Source organism: Euleptes europaea, chromosome 6 (genome assembly GCF_029931775.1).
Source record: "Euleptes europaea isolate rEulEur1 chromosome 6, rEulEur1.hap1, whole genome shotgun sequence".
Taxonomy (NCBI): Eukaryota; Metazoa; Chordata; class Lepidosauria; order Squamata; family Sphaerodactylidae; genus Euleptes; species Euleptes europaea.
The window spans coordinates 9,003,925-9,027,401 of record NC_079317.1 but is presented as its reverse complement, the minus strand read 5'-3'; the positions used below and the strand labels follow the sequence as shown (position 1 = coordinate 9,027,401).

The 23,477-nt window shown below is 43.9% G+C and overlaps 1 pseudogene; it reads left to right on the top strand.

Annotated features, from left to right (window-relative positions):
- The first annotated feature begins 881 nt into the window (after positions 1 to 881).
- Positions 882 to 6,595, top strand: LOC130478927 (protein FAM221A-like; annotated as a pseudogene).
- Positions 6,596 to 23,477: the final 16,882 nt, after the last annotated feature.

The following is a 23,477-nucleotide window of genomic DNA, read 5'->3' as shown; positions in this document are numbered from 1 at the left end:
ATTACACATTAGTGAACCTGAGTGTAAGAGTAATGTTTTACCCCTTATACATGGGGGCATCTTCTTTACATGTGTGCATAAGAATATATTTGTGCCTGATGCTAGCCCTTATACCTGAGCATAGCACTATGTATATATATATATATAGAGAGAGAGAGAGAGAGAGAGAGAGTGTGTGCAAATATATAAAAGAATATATATTTCCCTATACATGAAGTTTATAGGCACTTCACCTTCAGCTGACCAAAAGTGCATTCCACAACATTCCTTGCCCTACTGAAGCGGTAATTAAAATTTCGCTCACTCCTGTTAGTGCAGGGTGAGTATGGCTTTAGCAGCCATCTGCAGTAATGATGGGTGGCACAGTAAAGCCCTGAAGGGTTCAGCGTTGGATGACCTGGCACAAAGGCTCCATTGTGCCACAAAGGTTTGAATACCTAAAGGGGAAGGCATCATGGCTCCTCCTGCTGTATCTCACTTCAGCATCAATGAACCGTCTGGTATGGTCCACTGTACCCATGAGAAGGACAGAGGAAAAGTTTCGATTGCCATTTTCTCTGATCTTCCCTCCGGGTGAATGAATGACGATGTGGGAGCTATCCACTGCACCAATGCATTGAGGGAAACCCAGGCTTGAAAAGCCATCCATGATCTGTTTAAATATGTATAATTTGATCTAAGCATCAAGGGCTACCTTCAGCACTTCAGTCAAAAACAATATGGGAGAAAATCTGTTGCGTTACCATGGGGGGGGGGAATAGGGTCACTTTGTAGCATTAACATGGGGGGAATTAGGAGCACTATGTTGCATAAACACTTATTTTTAGCTCAAATTAACATTTTCCCAATTGGACTATCAAAACAACAAAACGTTATTTGTCATGACGCGCTTCGTGGCCTCTCAGGACTTCCAGGCAGGGGGGCGGCAGACTCCCGGGCCAGCAAGGAGAAGACGGAGGAGGGCGTGGTCGGGCCCGGATTCGTACCTGCAAGGGCAAGAAGTGTGTGTCTGGGCAGCCCCACAGATGGGCAGGAAGGCGGTCGTTGGAGTCGGAGAAGAGCGCTGCCGGGCCGGGACTCGCTTATGCGAGTGCAAGAGGTGAAGGCCCAGGCGGCCCCACAGCTGAGACAGGGCGGGGGAAAGAGGCACCCAGGGAACCCTGCGTGCTTGGAAGTGGCTCGCACACTTCCCTGCAGGCTCGGGACGGGATGAGCCACGAGGCTGGTGGAGGAGGGCGGTGTGCTGGCCTGAGTGCAGGTGGTGGGAAGGGAGGGGACAACCCATGGTCTCCGGGACCCGCACAGCAACTGAATCTCAGCTTGGAGCCGGTGGTGACCGGCGGGAGGAGAGCAAGGGAAAGGGTGAGAGAGTGACGCCAAGCGAAGAGACTGGGGGAGGAAGATGTAACCTCGGAGGGAGGGGAGAGGGGGCAGGACCTGGAACGAGGGGTTGGGGTCTGTGCCATAAGTTAGGGCAGCTGCCAAGGACAAGGAGGATTCTGCCACAAGAGCTGGCTGAGGGAAGGTAAACTCCGTGGGAAGGCAAGAGAAGGAGGCCCGCTTTCCTACCCCAGCTGGGTGTGTGTGTGCTCACCTCTGTCTATATCTGAGGCCAAGTGTGGCACTGTCAGGAAGTACAAAGCAGGCCACCCTCCTAGAAGAGCAGACCCAACATCCTCCTTTGTGGGAGGCACTCCTGAGTTGCACCATGGACCCATCGCCACCAGGGGGCATACATGAGGACTCTTACATTATTTAAGTATAATATATAATAGCTTATCCTGGCAATATTCGGACCCAGACACACAGTCTTCGCATACAATACCAATTCAGTGGCGAGACAGACCTCCAAGGTCACTTTTGCATGGTAGGTTTAGCCTCCTTCCCTGTTTCAGCCAGGTTCAAGTTTTTGAAAATGCACGTTACCACATTCCTTTTCGGCTCAACCCCGTTGCAACCTTAAACGAACTCGGCTTTTCCCATTCCTCTTCTTGCCGGAGTCAAACGGTCTTTCCTAGCTGAAACCAGATCCAAAGAGCGTGCATATACATGCCTCGCATTGAGCTTTCCCCGCCCCCTTTCCAAACCCCTCTTCTGTTCTGTTTGCTGATAGCCATACAGGGGAAGCAGCGAAGATTGGCATCTCTCACAGCCAGTCACAAAGAGGCAGGGATTCAGTTGCTTCCTGGGAGTTCTTTCTGAGAGAAAGAAAGGCTTTTTTAAAATAAGGCTTGGATTTTGCCCCCCCTTTCAAATGGCTCCATTTTTTGTTTTTTGTTTTTAAAATGCTTTTTTATGTGGCAGTTGGGTCTGGGGGGAAGAAAATGTTCTCTAACGAGGTGAGCCAATCACAGACCAGCAATTAAAGGGGTGGGACTTGATTTGAACTTGGGAGTTTGCTTTCCTGTAGTCATGCCTCCGATTTGCACACGGTTTATTCCCTGATCATTCAAGCCAATGCATACAGTTTTCCCCAACCCAGGTTGCTTTGATCCTGGCTGAAACAGGGAATAAAGAAGGGTAAAGTAAGCATGCATAATCGGCCCAAAACTATTTCCCCCACTGAAGCCACACCAACACCAAACTGCTGATTCACCAGACAGTATGTGGTAAGAGTTTGCGAGGTACCACATTCTGATGGCTGTTTGTTTCTCAACTGGAATTGGTTCCCTCATATTTGTCCTCTGATGCTGGAGATGTCCCTTCAAAGCATCAACGATCTCATAGAAGGTCTGTCTGGTCTGTACATGGTGTAAACTGTCTTCCCCGTAGGTAAGGCTTTAGCTTACCGATGGCCCGCACTGTGGCCAAACATTCTCTGTTATTGAGAGATGTTGTTCCCTGGTTTTGGCTATTTAGGAAGACTCCCGAAGGGGTCCTATTTCGAGTTAGTGGAGGTGGTCAGTCTCCCATTGCCCGTCCACTCACCTTAAAGACCGTTTGCCAATTTGTGACAGCGTCATGAGCTCAAAGGTAGCACAGATGTCGTTGTGCAACATGAGCTAAATGTAATCATTACGAGATCCCAAAGCCAAAAGGGTAGTTGTTGTTACAGGTTGACGTTTTTATTGATTTATACAGAATACAGAAAAAGAGACATAACATGTAAAAAATAAAACAAAGTACATGACAAAAGTGTTAAACTCCATAGGTCTTCTTCAGCTTTGCAGAGATAGATCAGCAGGTGAACAGTATAGTCAGAGACTCCAAGTAGAGCATCTGGCACCGTTTCATCTGTGTTTGTCTTCTTCTTGAGTGATAACATTGTCGTCCATCTCCTGGCGGACTGTCCTAGCAAGGCGCTATCTGCGAGAAATCCACACTGGGATGGATATGAAGGTGCAAATGAATTGCTGTTGTAGCCCATTACCAAGTCTTGTATCTTTATTCTGGGATGCTGTGGACAGCTAAGTTCCAACCATCATTTCCTTCCCTCGGCTGCAAAGCCCCCTTTGTTTTTCTGAAGCCTGTGGGGGGGGGGGGTGTTTGGTATATTTCTGGGAAAGCAGTGTGCAAGATTTTTTTTCTTGAGTAGAGCTGATCCATGAGCACTTAACAACGGTTGAAACTGATGATCCCAAGCTGCATTTGACAGCAAGCAAGACCCCCTGGCTACATAGATCCCTATTGGAAAGTTGCGGGAGGGGGTTCAAAAATCAATAAAACGATAGTACCCTTGTGGCTTGCAAACAAATGTGAAATTGCTTCAACAGGGAAACAACATTCAAAGTAACAAAAGTTTAATATTAACATAACTTTACAACTAAATCACAATGGGTATGAACATAACACATCTGCAGTAGGTAGGATCTTCAGTGCCATTCAAGAAGGGACACTCTTTTAAAAATGGCAGCTAACAAACAGGGCTCAGTAATACAAAGAAAAGAAAAAAAGAATGTCCAAAATACTAACTAGAAGGACAGGGCTGCTTCTTCCACCTTTGCTGACAGGAAATTATCAGATCCCTCTGCCAACTTTTGCACCGTCCCTCTCTGCAGGCCGGACTGACTTGGAGGCTAAGCGTTTTAAACCATACCTTGAACCACAGCATAAGTAACAGCTGGACAAACCCTTTTGTATATGCAGAAACGTCTACAGGGGAAATTCTAACATGCCATTTCTCCCTCATTGGGCCCACCACATACCTGCACAGGCAGGTGGGGTCACATGGGTGGGTCGGCGGGCATAAAGGGGAGGCTGGTAGGGGGCCTCTGGGCATTCTACCAAGTCCCCTCCCCAACCTGAAACTGGTTCAGACTGGGTATTTGGGTCCCCTCTCCAGTTCCACAGTCAGGGTAGCTATCTGTTAAAAGTGTATGTGTATGTATTCCTCAATTGGAATTCTGTGATTTATTTTGTTTGCTCATTGTCACAAGGAGTGCTTGGATACTTCCATAATAGATCAGTAATACCAAGTGACTCTTCTCAGTTTTCCTCCAGCATTAACAATTTTCACACCCGTCCATTATTACCTTGTTGGAGGGTCAAAGTCATTGTATTTGATGTGTGAATAGCATAAGTCTTTGCGTTAGTATTGACGTAAATAATTTACAATCAACAATTAGGAGTGATATTGGCCTGTAGGAGGATGGTACCTTCTTTTGGTATGAGAGTTATGTACGCTTCTTTCCAGGAGTCAGGAACTTTTTCTGTATTTAGTATCTCGTTCATTACTTTCTGAAGTATTGGAGCTATCTCGTCTGCAAAGTGTTTATAATATTTGGCTGTCATGCCGTCTGGTCCTGGTGCTTTCCCCATTTTCAAATTTTTAATCGTTTGTAGGACCTCTTCTAGTGTTCTCTTGGTTAAGATTATTTTCTTCTTCTTCCAAAATCTGGTTTAAATGGTTTCTTTGGATAGATGTCCTTATATTCTCTTGTTGATCAGTTTTTTGTGTGTGTGTTTTTGTGTAGCTCTTAGAAGTATTTGGTGAAACACGTTAAGATTTCCTCTTTGTGTGTTATGGACCCATTTACTCTGGCGCTTGTTATGGTTCTTTTCTGCATTTCTTTTATAATCGTATACGCAAGATACTTGCCGGGTTTATTTGCTTGTGTGAAAAATTTCTGGCAAATCATAATTTTTTCTGCATCTCTTCCGTTTGGATTATGTCGATTTCATGTCTAATCACCGCCATCTCTTCCAGTAGTTTTCTATTTATTGTATTTGATGCTTTTTTTTCTAGTTGTCAATTTTAGTTGATTTTCCAAATCTTTTCCTTTTCTTTTTTATTCCTGCAATTAGTTATGATAAAGATCTCCCTCATGTATGCCTTACTGCAATCCCATGCATTCGTCATACTCCTAACTACAACTTGTATCCTAAACTCTTGCTGACACGTGGTTAACAGGCTCTAAGGTTTGAAACAGTAAATAATGTGGCTAACATTTTCTATCTTGGCTCATAACACAAGAAAGAAGAATTGAAGCAAAGTAAGTCTCTTAAAAACAGTATTTTAACTACAGCTTCTCGGAATGCACCTGAACATCACATGACCAATAGTGTTGATCGGACCAATCAACACTTGCCAAGTGGCTAGCACTATCCCCTGAGACCATGTAAACAAAACACAAACATTTAACCATTTTTATACTCCTGACAGACAAAACTTGCAGACTAATTCCCGGCATGAAGAATATGAAGAGTATAAGAAAAAAGTGTTACCAGTACAGTTGCAAAACATTATATGTGAGCTGGAGATCATCAACTGGGATGGCCTGTAAACTTCTGGGCCCAGAGACTGTGTTTTTGTACTCATAGATATAAACTGGGCGGGGGGAGAAAAATAACCCAATCCTTCTTCCGCGGTAATATCCCAGACACTCAACAGATGCAGGATATTCCACCTCCTTAAATAGCAGCGTCTGTGAACGTGGAGGAATTTCTAAACACGTATTAAAGGTTAAGAAAATGTATTTAATAACTATTCACAAAGCTATTCAAAACAAATATCTTGGCTTAGGAGGCTTCTGTAACTTTTATCTCAGCAAGAGAGAGAAAACCAGTGAAGAGACAGGGGCAGCTAACTTCAAGAATAACTCTTCAGAAGGGGAAGGGTTGATTCCGGAGGATGGAAAGTGTCAGTTCAGTGTATCAGACCTCTTTCCCCCTGAAGCAATAGAATTTTATCTCATTCAGATTAGGCTCCAGAGACTTTCCAACATAACATAAGACAGACTTTGAAGTAATCCCAAAAGGGCGTTCTGTTTATGTACCTTGTAGGTGAGCCGATGCCCATGCCAATCTTATCACTTTGTCCCTCTTAATGGTACTCAATCTACCCATTGTAGATGTAAGCACTTCGCTGATCAACATAGTGCAGCACCTGTTTTTCCATGTAACTCATGTTCCAAATTTTCAATTTTTCACAGTTGCTTTACTTGTGGATATGGTCAACCAACTTATACTCATGAAACAGTGGTGGAAACCAAAGAGGAGCGCTTGGCCCAAGGAAAACCCTTGGGTCAAGATGTCTTTTTTGTTGCAATGGGAGTACTAACTAGTTTTAGTTCAAAGACTTGATGACAGTGGGATAGGGTCACCTTCAGCTCAATTTCTCGAATCCCCTGTTACCAATGCAGACCATCCTTTTTAAAGAGCATTCCAAGGACAGTCTAGTTCCATACAAATAAACTTCCAATTAATAGATGGAGGTGCTAGTTCAACAAGGCAAGTTTCCAGTTTAGAGGCAAGAAGGATATTGTTGGAAGTGTAAAGAAACTTTGCTTTGGATCCTAAGCACATGTTACGCAGGATAACACCCATAACACTTGTCTCCGTATGTTATATAACCATTATTGTTTTTATTGCGAATTGTGGTCCATGTCCTTAAGACCCTTCCTAACAATTGACCTGCCCCCACCCCTGTGCTCCTGGGGCCATTGTAGGCCCAGATGAATGCTAACTCCCCCAACAACCATCCAGACCCTTCCCACAGTGCTGGTTCTGGGCCACACATACCCCACCAGCCTCTTCCTAGTCTCTTGTTCTCCTGTTGGGGCCTGCAGGTCCCCAATAGGTCTGAGCAAGGGGGGAATCAGCAACAAACAACCAATCATCAAGGTATGGGTAGATGGTACAACCCCGTTCATTGACATAAGCCACCACAGGAGCCATGCACTTAGTGAATACGCGAGGTACTGTGGCCAGACCAAATGGCAGCACATTAAATTCAATAAATTTACCTTCACATTGGAATCTAAGGTACTTTCTACAACTGGCATGCACACCGATGTGAAAGTATGCATCTTTCAAATCAAGGATACTAAACCACATGTCCTGTTGCAGTAATGGAAGAGTGTCTGCTATCGAAATCATCCTGAACTTACAAACCCTAAGGAATTTATTGAGACCCCTAAGATCTAGTATGGGCCTCTTACCCCCAACCTTCTTATAAATTAGGAAATAACGAGAGTAGAATCCTCTTGTGCTATGTTTGGGACCTCCAAAATGGCCCCTTTAAGTAGGAGTTCTTTCACTTCCTGCCATAAGAAAGGTGGCTCCGGTGAGGTGTTAGGTACAAGCAACACGCAGGGAGGTAGATCAATGGAACACCAAGAAATAACCCATCTTTATTATCCGCAACACCCAAGAATCTGAAGAAATTTGCTGCCAACGTGGCAAGAAAAATTACAACCTGTCACCAGACTGTAACCTGGAATTTCGTCATGCAGATTTACTCTTAGCCCTGTTAGGGGAAGAGCGACCTCCTCTTCTGGATTTTGTTTTGTATTGGAACTTCCTATCTTGCTGAGCTGCGGGGAAATGAGACCTAGCGGGAAAATGGAACTAAGCCTGGCCCTGATACTTGAAGGGTTTCTGGAACTGATGCCCCTTCCCAGGAAAGTACTTAGGCCTGTATGGGGCTGAAGCTGGGATAATACCTAATGACTTAGAACTCGATTTTGGTCTCAGTTTGGCGCCATCAGCTGTGCATCCTAGTACCACTGTAAAACTGGACTTCTCATGTCCTGTTGTTTTAATTAAAATTGTTTTTTCACCTTTTTGATGGACAGTTTTGTTTCCAACCATATCAAAATTCATTGGAGTTTCATCCATATTTCCAATACTACTTAATGCATAGCCATGTTTAGTGCGCTGTTGTATTACGTATCGATGGAAACTATTTACTTTGCTATCAAGATCTGCAGGTAATTTTTGGGCAATTTTCGTCTTTTGCCTCAGTACCATATTATGCCTTCCCATGAATCTAGTACACCAGGATACAGTGGCCTTAAATCTGTTGCTGTAATCTAGGTTAGATTTGCCCACTGAAGTGCAAACAAACGTATTTTATTTCGTGTCACTACATAACCGTTTTGGCGATGCTCATTCACCATGTCTGCTGCATGTTTTTTGAGTTCTGGCCAATGTGGGGTGCCTTGCCTCTTCTTAATGCACACTTACCCCTTGGCATACTCTTTAATGCTTTTTTCATTTGCTTTCCGGTCCCGAACCATCCTTTCTGTTACTCCATATTGTCTTGCAGCAGCGCAGTTATTATGTTCCATGGCAAAGAGGCGTGTTTTTCTGGGCACAGCGCCGCTCTATCTCTTTTGTCCATACCCCGGGCATCCCGGATGCCTGCAGCTTGCTCCGCCCTTCACTTACACCTTCCCGGTGAGGCGCCCCCTCACCTCGTCATCAGGACCGCGTTAAGTCACTTCTTTCCACGAATGCTGGTGAGTGGATTTTCTTCTACCGTACTTGTACAGCGCCACCCTTGCTGCTTTCACACGGTCGCCGCATGCGGCCGTTTTTGAGCTCCCCCCACCATATGCGGCGACCGCAGATTCTCCAGTCCGGCTCGGAAGTTTCAGCACTTGCCCTATAAGATGACACCCGGCGTATAAGACGACCCCTGACTTTTGAGAAGATTTTCCTGGCTTAAAAAGTTGTCTTATACGCCGGAAAATACGGTAACGCAAGCGAAACGTTGACTATGACTGCTCAGAAATATACCATAAACAGTCAACCATAATTTTAATGATAGCAATGCATGAACACAAATTAATCTTAACCACAACACAACCAAATACCCTACCTCTAACTAACATACAAACGAGTACATGAGGGAAACCATAATTATTATTGGCCTTAAGCTAATTATTATGGTGGCCAGTCTGCACGAACACCGGTCAATGCGCACCTCCTCATCGAGCCTGGGTGGGCTCCCTGACTTGCACTGGTGTCGCTCTGGTTTTGTGCTTGGTTTGCCCTCGGGCTCGCCAATGATCCAAACCATGAGATCTCTTCCTAATGGGGTGATGCTAAAATGTCAGGCTGGAATCACCTCCTCGGGATGAGACCTCGCCTACACTTTTAAAGGACAGATATAGAAAGAAGATGAAAACATTCATCACACAACACACACCTACTCCACCTTCGAGCGGCCATTTTCCCACACCGCGATGCCACCGTGTGCCTGCGCTGATGATTCTTTGTGTGTAAACATGGTGCTGGGAAAAGAGCAGTCACGCGTTTCAAAGTGTGAAGTTATGTCGTTGTTGTAACTCGAGATGAGTTTGGGGGAAATTTACCCACCCGCCATAAAGGCGTTATTTCCGCCCAAAGTATTCAGAAAGGTCCTAACCCCAAAATAAATAGTGGAGTGCATAACAAACAAATTAGCCTGGCACTAGAGTTCCACCAGTTCAATAAATGGAAAAGCGGTGGCTAAAATTAGGGACCACACCCAACAGTAGGTGGAGATTGGCGCGTAAAACTGGGCAGGGTTGGAAAGGGGGAAGCTGGATGGCTGAACGGTGATATGCCTGTGAATGCAAATGGGGAATAACCCAGCGATCAAGAAAAGTGTACCTGAGAAATCTGTTTCTGGAACCTCGTGGGTTGGCGGGCATCCCGACCTGTTCCAATGTTGGTACATCATGTCATGCTCTTCTCGCGCACTCCGTCCATGCACCTGTAAAGCAGGGGCTCCCTCTCCATAGTTTGAGTCAAATTGGTCGCAGAGCTGCCGGTACCTGGCAAGGCAGTCCCGATGACCTGCGACCATAGCCGAAATTCTCCAGGGAGACGGCAAACTCCCTGCAGACCCTAAGCGCAAACTCCCTTGAACGCCCCAAGAGTGACCTAAATGTGAGATTGCGCGGCTCGAGGAATCGGAGAAAGTGCGTTTCATCTTGTGTCCACCTGCGTTGCGTCATGGTGCAGTATCAGTCCTGGGATCGAATGTAGGGAAGACCACGGGGGCGGGGTTCTAATTAGCAAAACGAAAGGAACAGGGTCCCCTTGTCCTGTAATGGCTGTGACGCAGGGTGTTTGTTTCGAGGATTGCTGTTAAACAATTAGGGCGCGAGCACTATTATTGAAAAGGCAAGTGTGTGGTGAGTGATCTCCAATACAAATATAAGTTAGTGAAAAAGGAGAGAAGAAAGGGAAGTGTAATAAATATCTCTGTATTCCAGTGTGTGTATTCCAAACAAACCGTTGCTGTGTTAAACCAATGGGGCACAGTAGACCCCGTTGCAAATAAGAAATTAATGTATGGTGGAGCAAAAATTGTCCTTGGACAGTAATTGCTTGGTGTAGGATTTGGCTTTGCGCTAATAGTAAATATCAAAGTAGATCACCTCTGCTCATTACCCTGGCATGCATTCTTTTTTTTTATCCCTACATGCATGCAAAATCCAGATTTAAGAAGGCGTGTGCATAAAGCTTTGAATCTGAACTCATGCATCTTGCAACTGTTATACGCGATCAGTGGTCATAAAGTAGATAAGAAAACCTCCATCCACCCACCATGAGTGTGTGAACCTACCCACCAGTGATTAATGGACTAACTGACCCTATCCATCATGAGTTACTCTGTGATGGAGATTAAGAAAATGGAAGCAAAGGAAAAAGCTTGCCGCTGAAATGTAAACCAAGCCATTCCTTTTCCGAGACAATGCAAAGTTAACAGAGTTGCACTTACCTGTAACTGCTGTTCATTGATGTCTTCGGTGCAGACACACATGTGGGACTGCGCCTGTGCGCAGGCCTACCGCCGGAAACTTTAATAGCCTTAGACCTCAAACTGGAGATGCCCCTCCCACCGCAGGCGGGCCCGGCCCTAGCACCGAACAGCCCGCATGCTCCTGGGCGGGGCATCCCCTTCCCTCCTCAGTTCCTTCTCCGCCGCCGACCAGGACAATAGCAGGTAAGTACCAGATCAGTACATTAATAATTATGAACCTGCCTTAATAATATTACTTCTCTTTACTAGGTCGACAGCGGGGTCGGAAGGGAGGGATGTGTGTCTGCACCGAAGACATCAATGAACAGCAGTTACAGGTAAGTGCAACTCTGTTTTCATCTTCTGTCTTCGGTGCAGCCCCACATGTGGGATTTTAACAAGCTTACCCAACAGGAGGTGGGGTCGACTAGGAAAACAGCGTCTGAAGAACCGCACTGTCCACTGCTGCATCATTTCTGGCTTGCAGGTCCAGAGCGTAGTGTCTCACGAAGGTATCTTCAGAAGACCACGTCGCTGCTCTACAGATGTCGCCGATCGGAACCCTTCTGTGGAGAGCAGCAGAAGAACCCTGTGCCCTAGTGGAGTGGGCCCTAATCCCTAACGGGCAAGGAACCCTTGCTTGTTTGTACGCCAGCCTAATCGCTGAGACTACCCATCTTGCTATAGACTGAGCAGATGCGGGCTTCCCCTTTTTGGGTCCCTGATAACACACAAAAAGTGAATTAGACTTTCTAAAGTGTTTGGTTCGCTCAATGTAATAAAGAATGGCACGCCTTAAATCAAGGGTGTGTAGTGTCTTTTCTGCCTGAGAGGAAGGATTGGGAAAAAACACAGGTAAGACCAAGTCTTGCGTCAACTGAAAGGTAGATATCACCTTGGGCTTAAACTTAATACTGGGGTGAAGGACCACTTTCTCATTATAAATCTTGAGAAAAGGTCTGTCTATGCGCAGAGCTGCTAGTTCCCAACTTGAGGGCTCCATTTGACTTTTCACTTCCGCATAGAGATTCAGTTTAGGCGCTGGTATTCCTTTTGTGGTCCTTGTAGATCTTCTTTGGATTGGAGAGGGTGGGGCAGTTCCATCAGCACCGGGATCATCCCCTTTTGTTCCTGCAGTCTCTTGATTGTGGAATCAGGTGGTATGAATTCCCATGCTGAAAACGGAATCCCCTTTTGTTCCTCTTCACAAACCTCTGGGTTAGATGAGTAGTTGCTTTGCTTTCCATTTATGACATCTCTCTCTTCTATGTACACTGCATTCAATGCTTGAACTTTGAATGTCTTTGGGTTCATTACACGATATCCTTTCGGGAAGTATCCTACTAAGATTCCAAGTTCAGTTGTAGGACTTAGCTTTCCCCTTTTCTCTTTCGGAATGTAAGCATATACATGACTTCCAAAAGCTTTCAAATGTTTTAGACTAGGCTTTCTGCCATTCCATCTTTCATATGGAGTCATGCTAATGGTACTAGAAATTGACCTATTGTAGAGATAGGCTGCTGTATTAACACATTCTCCCCAGCAGGGGTCAGGCAATCCTGCCTGCAACAACAGGCCCGAAAGCCACCATTGGAGGGATCTGAGGACAGCTCTTGGAATAGATAGTCTATGCATTCTAGAATGATGCTTTACGTCATAAGCTCTAATAAACCAGTTCTGTAGGTCCCTCATGCGCAATCTAGCGAAAAAGGTAACGGCTGTGGTGGAGGCCATCAGGCCGAGGAGCCTCTGAATGGAGACTATTGGTTGGTGTCTGCAACGCATAAAATGTTGAATCATACGTTGAATAGTCACCACCCTATCCTGGGGAAGGAAAGCCCTCCCACTGGAAGAGTCTAGTACAGCACCTATGAACTGAGCCTTAGTGGAAGGGATCAGCTTGGATTTCTTTTAAGTTGACCATTAGACCCAGCTTGTCGCAGGTCGAGAGTACTAGCTTCAGATGGTCTGAAAGTAATTCAGGATTGGTTGCAGTGAGAAGCCAATCATCGAGGTAGGGGTATATGCAGCATCCCTGGTCCTTGAGGTGGGACATGACCACAGCCATGCACTTTGTGAATACCCTAGGGGCTGTAGCAAGGCCGAAAGGAAGGACCGTATAGTGGTAGATCTCAGGCCCATACCTGAACATTAAGAACTTTCTATGGTCAGGGTGTATAGACACGTGGAAGTATGCATCTTTAAGGTCTAACACAGCGAACCATGTGTTCTGAGAGATTAGTTCCATAACAAAAGTCAGAGAGACCATCCGGATCTTAGAAACTCTTAAACTTTTATTAAGGATTCGAAGGTCAATGATGGGTCTGGAACCACCATCTTTTTTGTCCACCATAAAGATTCTGGAGAAAAACCCAGAGCAGTGGGGTGAAGCTCTTTGAACAGCGCCCTTTAGGAGGAGCTCCTCCAACTGAGGGGCAAAGTCAGGGAATGGGTTGTCTTTTGCGAGACAAGCAGGAGAACAAACTGGAACAAACTTAAACTCAAGGCGGTAACCTTGTCTGATAACATTCAGGACCCAAGAGTCCGAACAGATGAGGTTCTAAGCCTCTGCAAACTGCTAGCCTATCTAAGAAGGGTAGGTTCCCCTGGCTAGCGGGGGTTGATGGTCAGAACTTTTGACCCTGTTGCCTCTGCTCCTTTTGCTGAGAACCAGAGGTGGGTCTCTGCTTGAAGGGAGGTTTATGCTGGTTTTGCTGGCCATGTTGATAGAACCTTCCTTGAGGAGGATATGGCTGGTATCTTTGGTAACGGTTGGGTCTCTGGAACTGGGAGCTGAAGCTCTGTTGGCGCTGATGGAACCTGTCTCGGTGCTGTTGAAAGGAAGGGGTGACTCCTAAGGATTTAGCTGTCTGGGGTCTTTTTTTATATTAGTCAGAAATTCTCTGGTGCTGGCCGCAAATAAAAGGTCACCTTCAAAAGGGAGGTCCTCTACTTGAGATCTGGTGTCTAAAGGTAATGCTGTGGTGCAAAGCCAGGCATGACGTCTTAAGGTTATGGCAGCTGCCATGGTTCTGGCTGCGATTTCAGCTGAATGCTTCCCTGCATTGATCTCTTGTTTGGAGAGACGGGTGGCTTCCGATTGCAGGAGCTTCAAGGCTGATCTTGATTCATCAGGTAGCAAGTCAATATGGGGACCCGACTTTTCCCAGAGGAATAGTTGATATCCACCCATAATTGTCTGGTAGTTGGCAATTCTAAAGTTCAGGGCGGCAGAGGTGTAAATTCTCCTACCCAGTTGGTCCAGACGTCTGCTTTCTTTATCTGCAGGGGTAGAGTTGGCCCTGTCTCATTTTGGTTTGCATTTCTCCCGTGACAATAGAAGATGGGGGTGGATGCACCAGTAGAAATTCTGCTGACTCAGGCTTCACTCTATAAAGATTTTCAATCTTTTTGGATGATGGTGGAATAGAAGCTGGTTTTTTCCAGACAGATTTAGAGATGTCAGTCAGGCCTTCTAAGACAGGAAAGGCAGCAATGCCCAGTTAGTCAGGGTAAAGGCGACTAAGGGTTTTATTCTTAGGTTTATTGTCTAAGGTAGAGATATTGATGTTGAGGGTCTCAGCCATCCTGATCATTTGTTCGGTTCTTAATTTTAGATCTTCAGATGGAGATATTGATTCCAAGTCCCCGACCAGTTCATCTGGGGATGGCTCAGAGGTGTCTTCGGAAGTCCCAGAAGATTCCCTAGTCTCTGGTTCATCGTGTTCAGAGTTGGCTCTAGGGCTCCGTTGAGTTAGGGGGGTGAAAGGTGAGGGAAGTTGTGGGGTCTGTAGGACCACGGGTCTTCCTTGTATGCTGAGTTCTGCAGAACCTGCAGAACTCTCTCCAATCCTTAACCAGCTCAGGCGAGATGATTGGCTGTGCTGAGGAGGTGGATGGCTGTGGAGTCTTCCTCGGATCCGAGAGGGCCGGGGCCGGGAGGTTCGGATCCGTTGGGGTCGGATACGAAAGGGTCGGATTCGACAGTAAGAGCGGGTCTTCAAATGCCCCCAATTCGATGTCCGAGAAGCACTGAAGTGGGGAGCCTGAGTGGAAGGAGGGCATTCTTGGGACTTGCAGAGGCAATGGACGGGAAAGTGTTGGGTCCCGGGATTTCTTAGTCGAGGTGACTGTCTTGGTGGAGGAGCCGGATCCCGCAATCTTCTCCTTGTGCTTGGTCTTGTGTTTGTTTCCTCGGAGCATGGGTCAGATCCTACTGAGAGGTCGGGTCCGAAGATCTCGGCTCCGAGCCGGATCCGGGGGTTGGTTCCGAGCGGACGGAACGGGTGTCACCGGGAGTCCTGGAACCGGCCGACGGAGAGGGAGCCGTCAGGGCCCTTTTCCATAATTCCGCATTTAGGGGTTAAGCTCTCGCATTCTGGGCTCGGGTTGAAAAGCCTTGGCAGATTGAGCACTTAAGAGACTTTATGCCCTTCGCCCAAACAGAGTAGGCAGAGCTAATGCTGATCTGTATGGGGGATCTTGGTGGAGCATTTTGGGCATAGCTTGAAGGGGTTTTTTGGAGCCATCACGGCCCTCAGCACGCGGCCGAGGGGACCGGGGCACTGAGGATACCGTCTCTCTGGGTTTATCCTCTCAAAACGTTGCAAGCGAAGCAGGCTGGCTAGGCGGACCTAAGCGGCAGCTCCGGAGGGGATAACTCACAGGAAAAGGCGAAAGTCTTGTAGATTTGAGGAAGGCAAGTAAATAGCTCCGATCTTGGCGGCGGAGGGCAAGGAACTGGGGAGGGAGGGGATGCCCCGTCCGGGAGCATGCGGGAGATTTCGGTGTGAAGGCCGGCCACGCCTTACTGTGGGAGGGGCATCCCCAGTTTGAGATCTGAGGCTAGTAAAAGTTTTCCGGCGGCAGGCCTGCACGCAGGCGCAGTCCCACATGTGTGTCTGCACCGAAGACATCAATGAACAGCAGTTACAGGTAAGTGCAACTCTGTTTTATATGCTATTCTATGTTTTTCTTTACCCCATAAAAAATTTAAAATATCTTTTTTCCAAATCTTAAATATTTTAATTCCTTTTATAATTGGCAAGTTTTGAAATAAAAAGAGCATCTTGGGTAAGACCATCATTTTAATTACCGAAATTCTACCCCACAACGATAAAGGAATTTTTTCCCAATTTTTTAAATCTACTGTAATTTGCTATCATAACTTAGTATAGTTATTTTTAAACAGATTAAGATTATTTGAAGTTATCCAGATACCCAAATATTTTATTTTATGTTCAATAGAGAAACCTATACATTTTGATAACTTTGTTCCAATATAAAATTTGACTCATAGGGTTAGTTAAAAAACAAACTAAATCATCCACATATGCTTTAACCTTAAAATGATTTCTCCCAATTTTACAACCTATAATATCTACATTATTTCTAATCTTTTTCAATAAAACTTCTAACACTATAATAAACAATAAAGGTGACAAAGGACAGCCTTGTCTAGTCCCCTTTTGTATTTCAAATTGTGATGTTAAATTCCCATTAATCAACAACTTAGCAGTTTGATAAGTATAAGTTGAAAATTTTTCCCAAATTCCATATATTCTAGCACTTTTTTCATAAATTTCCAATTTACATTATCAAAACGCTTTTTCTGCATCCAAAAATATTGCAAAAGGTGTGGTACTAAATTCTGCATATTCTATAAGATCTAATACTACTCTAACATTTTGACTTATCAATCTTCCTGGAAGAAAGCCTGCCTGATCTTCATGTATAACCTGATTTAATACCACTTTCAGTTTGTTTGCTAAGATAGCTACAAAGAGTTTATAATCATTGTTCAATAATGAAATTGGTCTATAATTTTTAACATCCAATAAATCTGAGTTTGGTTTAGGAATTAATAACTATATTTGCTTTTTTCCAGGTAGAGTCTAATAAATACGTTCTTGTGAAATTTTTTCCCATTCAAATTGATTTAAATATGCCTCTATTTCCTTCTCCGAAACAACTCTTTGTCTATAAAGATTTGAATAATAATCTTTAAAAGTTTCGGTAATTTTTTGTTTGTCTGTTGTTATCTTCCCGTCCCTCTTTATTTTTAATATAGGTGACTTCTCTTTATATTTAAGTTGCCAAGCTAGTAATTTACCCGGTTTGTTTGCATGTTCAATTTTTTTTTGCCTATTAAACATTTTTTTTTCTAATTCTGAGGTTATTAAAAATTCATATTGGGATTGTAAGTTTTTTATCCTATCCATCTGTTCTTGTTTAAGTAATTTACTTTGCACCTTTCTTAGCTGCCTCTCTTCCAATTTAATTTCTTCTAAAATGTTCTTTCTCCACTCTCTTTCTCTAAACCATCTCAAATTTTGTTGTATTAATAACCCTCTTATTACTGCTTTATCAGCATCCCACACAGTTTCATTCGGGGTTCCCTTGTCAATATTTTCCAAAAAGTAATTTTGTATATCTATTTTAAATCGATCTACTATCTTTTTATTTTTCAGTAAATATTTATAAACCATGGTTTATTTCTCCTATTCCCCATATTAATCTTAATCAAAATTGCATTATGATCAGACAGTACCTTAGGTAAAATTTCCGGACCTTCTGACAAGCCAGTAATATCTTTGGACAACCAAAACATATCCTTGAATGTGAGCAATGTCTTGATGAATAAAAAGTATATTCCTTTTTATTACCATTTACCAGTCTCCATACATCAAACATTTCCCACTGTTCTATAGTGTGATTAAAAATACCTGGTAATTTACCTTCAGATTTACCTTTTTTCTTTTTTACTGATCTATCCAACCTTGGTTCCATTACACCATTAAAGTCTCCCATCCAAATCATTTTTTCTTTGGCGTATTCAGCTAATATCGATGCAAAATTAGTATAGAACAATTTCTGATTAATATTTGGTGTATAGATACCAACTAGAATTTTTTGGGAACCACTTAAAATTTCAACCATCAAGATCCTCCCATCTTTATCTTTATACAAAATTTTAGGTTCAAATATTGAAGTAATATACATAGCTATACCATTTATTTTTTTCTTTTCATTACAGGATGTGAATAATTTACCCAATTTTGTTTGCTCCAACCTTGTAACATCTTTTGTTAATATATGCATCTCCTGTAGACAAAAAATATTAGCTTTAACTTTTTGTAAATGATGAAACAATTTCTTCCTCTTATTAGGAGAATTCAAACCATTAACATTCCATGACATAATTTGTAGCATTTTAATATTTGCTAAAAACCCATATTAATTGATTTTTTCCTTCAAATCCAGTCTAATCCCACCCCCCTCCGACTCTTCAATTTCTCTTAAACATAGTTCAGCCTTCTTCCTCCTCATCCGACGATGATGGTTTTGCCCCGCCACTTGCTTCTGCTGCCTTTTCTTCTTCTGTGGGATCCTTTCCAACTAAATCTTTAGATGGTTGGTGTGGTGGCTTGCGTAGGTCTCCTTCGTATCTTCTTAGAAACTGTTCAGCCTTAACAGTATCTGTGATCTTGAACCTTTTGGCTTTGAAGAGAAAAGAAATTCCTTGAGGGTATTCCCATCTGTGTTGTATTCCATTATATCTCAGCCTTTCCACAATCTGCAAAATCTTTTCTTTTCCTCAGTAGTCTTCCCGGGATCTCCTTCATTAGCCTCACCGGAGTACCTGCTATTGTGAGTGGGTTGGTATAATGCTTATTCAGAATCAGGTCTCGATGACTTCTGGAAAAAAGCTGAACCAAGCAATCTCTTGGAACTTTATTTTTTGTTGCATAAGCAGAGTTAGCTCTGTAATCTGTTATAATCATGCCTTCCACAATCGTTTCCTCTTCCCCAGGAAAATCAGCCAACAGCATTTTCAAGTAATTTTTTAAGTCGGTATCCTCAAGTTTTTCTTTGAGCCCACGTATACGGATCCAACTTTCTTTAATCTTTAGCTCCAACATCGCAGTATGGTCGTCTCGTTTTTCCTCCCTCTCTTGACTTGCATCCGTTGACAGTTCTAAGGCATCAACCCGTTTTCTGGTTTCTTTGTTGTCCTTTGCATATTTCTGAAATTTTGCCTCTAACTTGTCCTGTCTTACTGTCAGAGATGAAGTAGAGTCTTGTAGTGCAGAAATGGCAGCTGTATTTTGATTCAAACCTTGTTTGACAGATTACATCTCTTGCTTAACTGATGTCACCTCTTGTTTAACTTCTGCTACCTCTTGTTTAACTGATGTCACCTCCTGGAGTGTTTTAGTCAAAAGTTCTTCCAAAGAGTTCAGGGTCGCTTCTGGTTTTTTAGTCATTTTGGTGGCGATGGTTGTCCCTGTTGCTGGAGAGGTGGCTGGTGAAACAGCTGGACTGGTGACAGAAGTTCTTCTACGTGGTGGAAGAGGTTGCTGAATCTGAAGATGTTTAGGCTCCTTAAGTATTTTAGGATGCTTTTCTGTGTCTTTCTTTTCTTTATCTTCTTTGTCTCCCATCAAAAAACTTAAAGTGGCTGCTCTTTATAGTCCAAGAGAGAGAAAAGGAGGGAGGTGGGCTTTGTTATTTAACACATCAGCTCAATAGTCATTTGCCACTGGAACCTTAAATTGCTGCAGTAATCCGCCCTGGAGTGATGTTAGCACAGCTGTATAGTCATTTAAATTTCCATTGCCAGCTTTTAAACACCTTCAAAGTCCACTTAATGCTAATTCTAGCTGAGCTTTGGTTAGCTGGCCAAAGAATTCCAAGTGCGCCACAGACTGGCAAAATGCCAAGTTTCGTTTTAGTGTTGTTAGCGGGTATATAGCAAAATCCAGACTGCTTTTTACTATTTTAGTCACTGTCAGACATCTCCATGAGTTAGTTAATCGTTTACTTGTAGCATGAAGGAAAAAAAAGCTTGTTTTTGTGATCCGAGGCTCAGCACCGCCTTCCCGGGCTCCTGCGATTTTAAATGGCGCCGGCTCTTCTGTTCACCCATCCAGGCTTTCTCCGCCTCTCCTGAGGGAGCGATCGCACCAAGGACAGGAGACTCGCCGGCACCCCGATCAGCTTCCCCTCTTCTCCAAGGGGAGCCGCGTTTGCAATGTGGGGGGAAGGCAGATTCCTTACTCCCCCTAGCTGCTTTAAGCCCAGAGCGCGATCTCGCTGCCGAGGCGTTCGCCCCAGGATCCGGAAGTCAAGAATTCTGGGAATTTGGAGAATCAGAGACACACTGTCATATCATAATGATATATTCAACTGCTATTTTGAAAATGAAAGATGAACTTTCTGGGGACACTTTGACCCAGAAAGGGTTAATAAATGCATACTATTTCTAGTTTCTAAATATTGTTCTGGAGGGCTTTCAACGCATCCCACAGTTTTTTGTGGTCCTGTTATTTGTTTAATGTCCGTTCCGGGCCGTTCCAGAGGCACTTTGGCTTGGAAAGGGTTAATAAATGTGCTCTCTCCACTTTTTGATCTCTAAAATATTGTTCTGGAGCCCCTGCAAGGCATGCCTCTGTTTTTTGCTGTGGTATGATTTGTTTAATGCCCATTCCGGGCTGTTCTGGGCCTTTCCGGAGGGTTAATAAATGCATGTTCTCTCCGTGTTTTGATTTCTAAAATATTGCTCTGGAGCCCCTGCAAGGCATACCACTGTTTTTTTGCTGTGGTATGATTTGTTTAACACCCATTCCGGGCTGTTCCGGAGGCATTTTAGCCTGGAAAGGGTTAATCACGCTTTCTACATGTTTTGATTTCTAAAATATTGTTCTGGAGCCCCTGCAAGGCATGCCACTGTTTTTTTCTGTGGTATGATTTGTTTAATGCCCGTTCCGGGCCATTTTGGGCCTTTCTGGAGGCATTTTGGCCAGGAAAGGGTTAATAAATGCACGTTCTCTCCCCATTTGATTTCTAAAACATTGTTCTGGAGCCCCTGAAAGGCATGCCACTTTTTTTTGCTGTGGTATGATTTGTTTAATGCCCGTTCCGGGCAACTTTGTGCTGTTCTGGAGGCATTTTGTGCCGTTCCGGAGGCGTTTTGGCCTGAAAAGGGCTAATAAATGTGTGCTCTCGGCGTTTTGATTTCTAAAATATTGTTCTGGAGTCCTTGCAAGGCATGCCACTGTTTTTTGCTGTAGTATGATTTGTTTCGTGCCGGTTCCGGGCCATTTTGGGCCATTCCGGAGGCATTTTGGCCTGGGAAGGGTTAATAAATGCGCTCTCGCTCCACGTTTTGATTTCTAAAATTTTGTTCTGGAGCCCCTCCCCTGCAAGGCATGCCACTGCTTTTTGCTGTGGTATGATTTGTTTCATGTCCGTTCTGGCCCGTTCCGGCTTTTACCCTGTCCCGTGCTTTATGAACACTACAGCCCAATACAATGTGTACTGTTTTTGGTTATGTATGTCAACCTACTCAAGGCGGCTCATTTCTATGTTCTATCCTGCTATCTATAACTTGTCTCTATCGTATGAATATCTGCCTGCTTTTAAGAACTTAATAGCAACCATTAACTCTCTCCTTGGGAAGCAAGTGGCGGGGGATACCTGATTTTATTGTTATGTTACATTTACATTGGATGTTTTGTCCCAGCTCCTTCATTCTCTTATGTTCCATCTTAAAAGGCCATCTGGGATATGGAGGGGGTGGGGGGAGAAGCAACCCCACTTGGTAGTCCCTTCCAACTCTTATGATTCTACTTTCTATGCATTGCTTTACTCAATTCTTCCACACTGAGTAAAAAGCCAAAAAAATGTGAGTTCACTTGTATTTAACAAGTTGTGGTTTTTTTCTCTGCTTAAAAATTTTACACCAATAAAGAACATATCCTGCCAGCATTGGGATGAATATGTTGTTACTTTTTCCAGTCAGCACTGCTATCATAACTTGCCACGACTGATGTACAAAGACCCATGATAGACCATCTGGGCTGTCCACTCCTTTTCTACTTGCTGAGTCATTTCTGTGCATTTTCTTACACAAGCATACTTTGCCAGGAAAGGAGTTGAGAGCAACAGAACCTGCCAGTTATAGAATACAAGTGAATCCCTGAGCATAGCAAGCTATGTTTCCAATTACAAGCATGGCCAGTACCAAGAAGTTTCTGGATGCTTTTTTGTTCTATTGTCACTAAAAAGACAGTGAAGGATAGTGGGAGAAGGGAAGGGTATTCCCCAGCCATTCAGAGTATACCAGTTTAAAAAATGATACAGATAGAATCACAGAGTTGGAAGAGGCCACCAGGGTCATCTAGTCCAGCCCCCTGCACAATGCAGGAAACTCACAACTACCTAAACCCTCAGTGACCCCCCCCCCACTCCATGCCCAGAAGATGGCCAAGATGCCCTCCCTCTCATCATCTGCCTAAGGTCATAGAATCAGCATTGCTGACAGATGGCCATCTAGCCTCTGCTTAAAAATCTCCAGGGAAGGAGAGCTCGCCACCTCCTGAGGAAGCCTGTTCCACTGAGGAACCGCTCTAATGGTTTGAAAATTCTTCCTAATGTCTAGATGGAAACTCTTTTGATTTAATTTCAACCCACTGGTTCTGGTCTGACCTTCTGGGGCAACAGAAAACAACAGATAAAATGTGGCAGGTTTCTTTAGTGAGCTATTTACAATGTTCATCTTTGATAAATGCTGCAAAGTAGATCTATTAGTTTGATGTATAATGTTGCCTGGTTTAATATTTGTATTAAGGAGCTTAATGGGGAATGATTTGTGTGGAGGACTTCCTGTAATTTTTGTCATTGAAATACATGCCTCACTGTTAGCAGATGTAATCCCTAGTCTGTTTTTTAGGTGATGCTTAAATTAACTTTTGCATTTCCCATGACTTGCAATTTGAATATTGATCTATCCTGACTATAACGTACTTGCAGCTTAAACATTTATCTTGTAAACAGTATACACAGGTGCTGTTTTCCACGCACAGCATTGCCACCGCAAAGTTTTCACATATTGCTTTATATGTATGTATATCTTGCTGCAGTGATAATGTGTGTGTGTGAGAGAGAGAAAACATTTTTTAATCTGAAAACATTGCCCTTGGCCGTTTTTGCATGGTCAATTTTGATGCTCGCTCAAACCTTTTTTTTTTTAAATGTGACTTTAAAAATGCTTATCCACGATCCCACCGCAAAAGGAGAAATTCCACCCCCCTCGCCTGCTCCTTTGTTCCTGTTTGCATAGGCATTAGCATGTGCATAGCTAATGCGCCTCTGTTGTTTTGCATAGTTCCTTGAGGGGGATTCTTCCAGGCAAACACCAAAGGTTGCATTAATTGAGCTCTTTAGTAATGAGAAGCAGGTCTGCACCGGCTTTGCAGTCACTTCCGGAATGACGGTTCTGCGTGCAAAATTTAAAAAAATGTGCAGGGCAATTCAGCTTGGAACGCGCTGCTATTTACCACGCAAAAATGGCTTGTGTGTCAGTTCTGAGCTGGCAACGTTAATTCCTCATGGCGTGAAAGGCCGTAAGTGAGACCAGCGTGACATAAGAAGAGAAACAGGTTCAGATATAATTAGTGCCAGAAAATTTAGCTGCAACACCCTTTTGTTAATCTCAGCAGCTGAGTTGTGGAACATG